Source organism: Aegilops tauschii, chromosome 5, assembly GCF_002575655.3.
Source record: "Aegilops tauschii subsp. strangulata cultivar AL8/78 chromosome 5, Aet v6.0, whole genome shotgun sequence".
Classification (NCBI taxonomy): domain Eukaryota; kingdom Viridiplantae; phylum Streptophyta; class Magnoliopsida; order Poales; family Poaceae; genus Aegilops; species Aegilops tauschii.
In genome coordinates this window covers 137,136,138-137,144,422 of record NC_053039.3, presented here as the reverse complement: position 1 = coordinate 137,144,422, position 8,285 = coordinate 137,136,138, and positions in this window count along the sequence as shown.

The following is an 8,285-nucleotide window of genomic DNA, read 5'->3' as shown; positions in this document are numbered from 1 at the left end:
GCCTGTGTGACCTTAACTCAAGGAGAATATGGTGAGGACTGTGTGTCTGGGACTGTGTGTCCTCAGGTTTAAATACCTAGCCGCTCCAACCAGACGTACAACTGTCACAACAGTTGGAACTGGTCTACCAAGTCATTGTCTTCACCAAGCCTACTGATTCTATTTCCTCAACTCTTTCATTTCCTCATTATTGTGTTGTGTGCTTGTTCATATCTATTCGAAGACTTTGACTGAAGACTTTCTCAATTTCCTCAGTTCAATTTCTTCAGTTTGTTTGTCTTCATCCTGTTTATCCTATGTTTACGCTTTCTGTACTCTGTGCTTGTTTTTATTTCATCATGATGACCATGCTTCTGTTCTGTTATGTTTACATCTGAGTACTTATTCCGCTGCAAGTAGTTCTTCGCTCAGGAATTTCCTCACCCTGAAATTCCTCAGTGAATAATTCATAAAAATCGCCTATTCGCCCCCCTCTAGTCGATATAACGCACTTTCAATTGTCACTTACAAACGTGAAGTGCAGGAAGTCTTCAAACGATTTTCCTCGAGGGCTTCAACCAACTTTGGTGTGAAGATCAAGCACATCAGAAGTGACAATGGAACTGAGTTCAAGAATACTGGTCTTGATGACTATCTTGATGAACTTGGTATTACTCATGAGTTATCTGCTCCTTATACTCCTCAGCAGAATGGTGTCGTGGAGCGCAAGAACAGGACTCTTGTTGAGATGGTCGCACTATGCTTGATGAATACAAGACGCCTCGTCACTTCTGGATTGAGGCAATTGATACTGCATGCCACATCATCAACAGGGTATATCTTCACAAATTCTTCAAGAAGACTGCATATGAACTCCTCACTGACAAGAAACCCAATGTGAGTTATTTCAAAGTCTTCGGTGCTAAATGTTGGATTAGAGATCCTCATCACAATTCTAAATTTGCACCGAAAGCACATGAAGGTTTTATGCTTGGTTACGGAAAGGACTCGCACACCTACAGAGTCTTCAACAACGTTCACCACAAAGTTGTTGAAACTGTAGATGTGCGGTTCGATGAAACTAATGGCTCGCAAAGAGAGCACCTACCTCCTGTGCTAGATGAAAAATCACCCGAGGAAACCATCAAGTTCAAGGCCACTAAGGATGTCATTCCTACCGAAGAATCTGCTGAAGAAGTCATTCCAGAACGTGAAGAGCATCATGCTGATGCACCTGAGGAAAATGGTGCTGAAGAAAATGCTGATCCAATTCCTCGACGACAACCCGCTCATCCTCGCGTTGCAAATGAAGTGCAGATTGAGAAAATCATCAGCGACATCAATGCACCAGGTCCTCTCACACGCTCAAAAGCTTCACATTTGTCAAACTTTTGTGGGCACTTTGCTTTCATCTCTATCACAGAGCCCACTAAGGTAGATGAAGCATTTCTGGAGCCTGAATGGATTCAAGCTATGCAAGAGGAATTACATCAATTCGAGCACAACAACGTCTGGGAACTGGTTAAATGTCCAGATCCTCGCAAGCACAATATCATTGGCACAAAGTGGATCTACCGCAACAAGCAAGATGAAAATGGCCTTGTGGTGAGGAATAAGGCACGACTTGTAGCTCAAGGCTACACACAGGTTGAAGAAATTGATTTCGATGAAACTTTTGCACCTGTTGCTAGACTTGAGGCTATTCGCATATTACTTGCTTATGCTAACCATCATGACATCATCTTATATCAAATGGATGTGAAAAGTGCATTCCTCAATGGTAAGCTTGAGGAAGAAGTATATGTTGCTCAACCACCAGGTTTTGAAGATCCAAAGCATCCTGATCAAGTCTACAGACTCAATAAGGCCCTCTATAGCCTCAAGCAGGCCCCTCGGGCATGGTATGATACTTTGAAGGAATTCCTCATGAAGAAAGGCTTCAAACCCGGTTCACTTGACCCAACTCTTTTCACTAAATCTTATGATGGTGAATTGTTTGTATGCCAAATATATGTTGATGATATCATCTTTGGCTGTACTGACCAACGTTACAGTGATGAATTTGCCTATATGATGAGTGAAGAATATCAAATGTCTATGATGGCAGAATTAAAATTCTTCTTGGGTCTTCAAATTCGTCAACAACGCAATTGCATATTCATATCTCAGGAGAAATACCTTAAGGATGTACCGAGGAAAGTCGGTATGCAAGACTGCAAAGGCGTCAAAATCCCTATGCCCACAAATGGCCATCTATGCACTGATGAAAATGGTATTGACTTTGATCAAAAGGTATACCGCTCCATGATTGGCTCTTTATTGTATTTATGTGCATCTAGGCCATATATTATGCTTAGTGTTTGCATGTGTGCCCGATTTCAAGCTACACCAAAGGAATCACACCATAAGGCTGTGAAGCATATTCTTCGATATCTAGCTCACACACCAACACTTGGATTATGGTATCCCAAGGGCTCGACTTTTGATCTCATTGGATATTCAGACTCTGACTATGCTGGTGATCGTGTGGACCGCAAGTCAACATCAGGCACATGCCATTTCCTCGGACGATCCTTAGTCTGTTGGTCCTCGAAGAAACAGAACTGCGTATCACTGTCTACTGCTGAAGCTGAGTACATTGCTGCTGGTTCTTGCTGTGCTCAATTGCTATGGATGAAGCAAACTCTCAAGGACTACGACGTCAACATGAAGAATGTACCCCTCTATTGTGAAAATGAGAGTGCTATCAAGATTGCTCATAACCTAGTTCAGCACTCAAAGACAAAGCACATTCAGATTTGTCATCATTTTCTTCGTGATCATGTGTTGAAGGGCGACATCTCTATTGAGCATGTGAAGACTGAAGAAGAGCTAGCCGATATCTTCACAAAGCCCTTGGATGAGAAGAGATTTAGCAAGTTGAGGTGTGAGCTAAATATCCTAGAATCTTCGAATGTCCTTTGAAAAGGACACACATCCTAACACTTATGCAAAATTGATGACTTAGATGTGCAACACACGAAGAAACGTTTTTCTTCAATCAATGAAGACTAACACTCTAAGTGTGAAGAAATTAATGAAGAATTTGATTCTCAGAGCCCTACGATAATTGTATGCGGTGTCTGAAATCATCATTCTTATACGGTGGGTCACGCCACCAACAAAAGTTGAAAAATCTTCAATTTGAGTTTTTCTTCATTTTTGAAATTCCTCAGTTGTTCAATTTCTTCATCTTTTCAATGTCTTCGCTCTTTCCGTTGTTGTTATTCATTGATATATATATATATATATATATATATATATATATATGAGTTTATGTCCTCTACATCATTCACTTATTGCTAATTCTTCAAGTTGCTTTTTCTGCTAAGTGAATGTGATCGGACCCTTCCCCCTCTATGCTAAACTCGACCCAGTCTGTTCACAAATTCTTCATGTGCGTTCTATTTGAAACCCGTTCAAACTCTTCACTGTGTCCTTGTCAGCTGACGCATTTGCGGAAGGAACTTTAAAATTATCTTATCTGAATTTTCGGCTTTTGCTGCTCAAACCGTTCCACATTCCACGATATATTATCCTATTCACCCACGATCTTGCACGACTGCCACCTCTCAGTACATGGGTGACACATGTCACGCGGATGAGAAGGGTCAGGGGCACGTTCGTCCAATTTCCTCGGGCGAGCGGTTTTTCACCTCGGCTATAAATACCCCTCCCCTCCTCACTTCGTTTTTACTCCGCTCAACCTCACTCCTCCGCTCGAGCTCTCCCAAAACCTAGCGCCGCTGCTACTTCCATCGTCGCCGGTGAGGAAGAGCTTCACTGCCTCGACCTCGTCGCCGTCGTACTCACGCCGGCCGCGGATTTCTTCACTCCGCCGCTGCCGTAGCTGTCTTCCTCTGCCAAGTTAGGGCGTGGAAGATCTGAACTGATGAGCTTCTAAATCTACACTTCACAGTTTGTCGTGTTCTTCGTCAAGGGTAATTAAAAGTTACTTTTACTGCCCTTGTTGATTCTGATGTTTTCTACAAAATCTTCAAAAGGTGTTTATTCTTCAAATCTTCACACACTAAACACCTCACACAACATCTGTTCTTGATCTGTTTCCCTAAGCAACATTTTTCTTCAAGATTCCTCAATTGTGTGGATTTTCAATCTGTACAACTCTGGAACCTAAGTCAAAGAACGCTTAGTGAAATTCCTCAAGACTCATCTGGACAAATTCCTCAAACTTGTTCTTCTTGCAAAAACTTCTGAGAACGCATATGACCTCTCCAAATTCTTCGCACCTATACTCTGTTCACAGGTACACATGTCCGCTACTGAATCACTAGGTTCTCATCAACTTAACTCATTTGCAGCGTCAAGTTACATACCTCGTCAGAGAACTCAATAGTTCAAAATCCTCAGCTGAAGAAAATGGCTGATGGCAAGAAACCTCAGAAGGGAGGAAAGAAGCTGGAAGTCAACAATGCATTTGAGATTCCTGATGACATCTATGCAGGGTACTGCACTCCTCCTCATGAAACGAAGAATGAGCGCAAAGTGCGCATTCAGAGGATAGAGAGGAGATGGGCCAGAGAATGGAGAGAATATCGTATGTCACTCCCAAGTACATGAAGAAATTCGCAGTACACCCTCCATGCCCAAGACCTCCATTGGCACTTGGCCAAGTTACTGATCCCTCTAGCATCAGAAGAGGTGAGGAATTTCCCAAGGAATGAGCCAAGCGTCAAGCTAAACTGGCCAAAATGGCTAAAGAGGCAGTGAAGAAATTTAATGAAGATTCTGCTGCTGCCACTGCTGAGGCCTCTGCTAGCAAGCCTAAGAAGGCTATGCCCAAGAAGCCTGCTCACAAGCCCAGTGCTTCAACTTCTATGCCCTCACGGCCAAGCTCCTCAGCAATGCCCTCACGGCCCAGTTCTGCAAAGCCCTCATGGCCAATTCCTCATGCTGCTCCAGCTCCTCCATAGTCCTCAGCTCCTCCTTCCAAATCCTCAGCACCTGCGCATCTCGCCTCGTGCCAAAGGACAACAGGCATCTCTATTGCCTCAGGAGCCTCTGCAAGTTCTTCAGCTCCTCTGCATTCCTCAACAGGCCCCATTTTGCTGAAGACTAAGGCCACTGCTGGACGAGGTTCTCGACCAAGTCCTCACAAGAAGCAGGTAGCCTTCCAAGTACCGTCTGATGATGACGAAGCTGATGATGAAGAACTCGCTGAAATCATCAAAGACAGGCAGCACAAGGCCGCTAGAGCCAAAGGCAGTAATGTGCCATTATTGCTGGATCCAAAGTTAATCCTCGACTTCATCGACTTATGGCACAAGGACCCCAACACACCTCTGCCTAAGATGAACCTCACTCCTGGTAAAAGTCATGTGTTGACTGCCTTCATTGATGAGGAAAAATGGAAATATGAACGGGGGAGGAAGGTGAAGAAAGCGTAGTACAAGAAAGAGCGCTTTCTGAAGCAAAATGTCTTGAAGCTTTCTCCTGAAGAACTTGTAGCTCTGCAATCAAAGATCAAGAATCTAAGTGATGAATTTGATCGCTACTATGCTGACTGGCTTGGAGCCAAGGTCAGATTTGTGAAGATAACTGAGAAGTTCACTCCCAATGTTGCAGCCCCAATGCAACTAGAAATTCGTCAAGCTGAGGCATCTGCCCAGCCTACAGAAGAACATGCCAGCACCGCTGATAAAAATCAGGCTGCTGATGAAACTGCTAGTACCAGGGCTGATGACTGCATTCCAGCCGCTGATGAAACTGCCAGGGCAACCACTAGTGTTGCGACTGAAGAACAAGACAGGCCAGCTGAAGCTTCAACCGCTGTGCCTGAAGAAATTGACCATGCCAGGGCAACTGCATCAGTTGTGCCTGAAGAAACTGAACCAATTTCCTCTGCTCCTCCTGCACCTACACCAAGTCCAATTCTTCCTTCTGCATCAGATGTGAAGAAGACCAAGGCTGCGGAGCGTGCAACTGTGAAGAAAAGGAAAGCATCAACTTCATCAGGATCTTCAGCTCTGAAGAAGATGAAGAAATTGAAAAGCTCTCTTGAGAATCCAATTGATGCTGTTCCAGTCTCATGTATGCCATCAAAGGAACTCATTCCCTTTAGTGAAGACTATGCGATCCCAAGCGGATTCGATGAAGATATTCCTTCTGCTGCATCTTCAGAGCAGTTGGATGAAGAAATTTAAGTGGATACAATCCCTTCAACCCCAGTTGTCTCATCGCCCATGCCTCAGTTCACAGCTGAAGAGACCAGCGTTGAGGAAATGAGTGAAGAAGATGAGGACGTGGACATTGGATGCACAAGACCTGTGATGAATGATGACTTTTGGGAAAGTCAGCACCCCAATTCTCCTTTGTTCACGCCTTTGCAACAAATTCCTCAGTCCCCAGTACATACTGAAGTTCAAATGCGCTCTGAAGAACCTCGCACCACTCCGTCTATTCATGAAGAGATTCCAGCCACTAGTGCTGATGAAATTGCTGCTGAAGAATTGGACCCAGGCTGCCACTAAAGAAGAAACTGAAATTCCTCAGCCTATGGATCCTGAGATTGCGATTTCTGAGGTTGTGATGCAATTGACTGACACTCCTCAGCCCAAGCCAAAGGATCCTTTCTCAAAGAAGCAAAAATTCAAGGCTGATGACTTCTTTCATGAGCATGTATTCTTCACGGATTACAACCCATATGATTCTGCTCGTCTTAGAAGGAAGCGTTTCTGGACTGCCAGCCAAGCCAACTTCTATTATTCACTGCTTTTCAACAAAGACAAAGTCTTCGACCATGAGCATATTCCTCACGTGGACATGGAATCACCGCCTTGCTTCTCGCCAGTCCTCAGTGTTCTTCATGATGCTGGACTGCTCAACTTTTGCACTGATATAGTTGATTAGAATGAAGAGCTTATCCTTCAATTCTATGCAACGCTACACATCACAGGAAATGCTGAAGATGTGAACTCTTGGGTGTTGGATTGGATGACAGAGAATACTCATTACAAAGCACCGTCCTCTGAATTGCTTCATGCCCTGCCTATCAGTCCTCCCTTGAAGGTGCTCGTTGTATATACCATGAACCTAAGCTTACAGATCATTACATGCAAGTGTTGATGAAGCCGCTGAAGCCCGGTCTAGCCCCTAGGACCAAATTCCTCGTGAAGGAATTGCTGTATGTGCCTCGAACTGTCTACCGCATTCTGTCAAAGACGTTGAGCCCAATCAAAGGCCACGACTCGAATGATGAAGAAGTCGTTGGCATCATGAAGAATCTGCTATTCAATATCATGCATGGCATTCCTGTCAACTACCATGATTTCTTCATGAGGACTCTGGCAAATATTGCATTATCTCCATTTGAGTTGAAGCCTTATGCTCCTTCGATTATGAGATTCCTCAGAAAAAGGTCTTCACTCAACTACAAGGCTTACTTTGAAAATCATCTCAGCTACTTGCCCCCCATCGAAGTCCTCAAACTGACATTTTCCTCAGCTGATGAAAAGGGCAAGGCCACTGCTGTTATTGATGAAGCCATTCGTCCATTGGATGGTCAGTTCCGCAAAGCAGCTTCTTACTCCACCAATGATGACTCTGCCACTCATGACTCTGCTGCCAATGCTTCAAAGCAAAATCCTCAAGGCACAGCTCCAAGGGTGATGACTGATCGTGAGCTTCTCCTCAGTCTTCACTAGAAGGTCGATCGCAACCACAAATGGGTTAAGCGTCAGTTTGGTTCTATTCTTCACAACATGACTGCTACACACAATGCAGTGAAGAAAAATCATTACTACCTCCATGAAGTCTTCGATCGCACCTGGGCTGTTCTGTCTCATCTCTATGGCGAAGAAGATCTGAAGCAAATGGGTCTCAAGCAGGACTTTGACTGGTCTCAGCCACCAGCGAAGAAATACAAGAAGGTCAAAGTTCCCTCCTTGGTGGCCAGCTCATATTCTTCATCACGCAACACGGATGAGCATGAAGATTTGGACGACACTGCGGCAGGCCCTACTACAACAACCGACCACAACAACGCTGACGCTCCTTCATCATCATGATATTCTTCAGGGGCGTTAGTCCTCATTTTTCGATCCTTTTGGTCATTCGATGACAAAGGGGGAGAAGTTTGAGTTAGTCTTCAAGCGGGTCTACATATATGGGCGTTTTTTTGCTAAGTTACAACTCTCGTTCTTTTGAAGACTTTATTGGATCGAGTTGTAAACTTAAACCCGATGGTGGTCTGATACTCTTATTGTGTTCTTCTGCATGCTTATTCCTCATATATGTTAATGCACGCA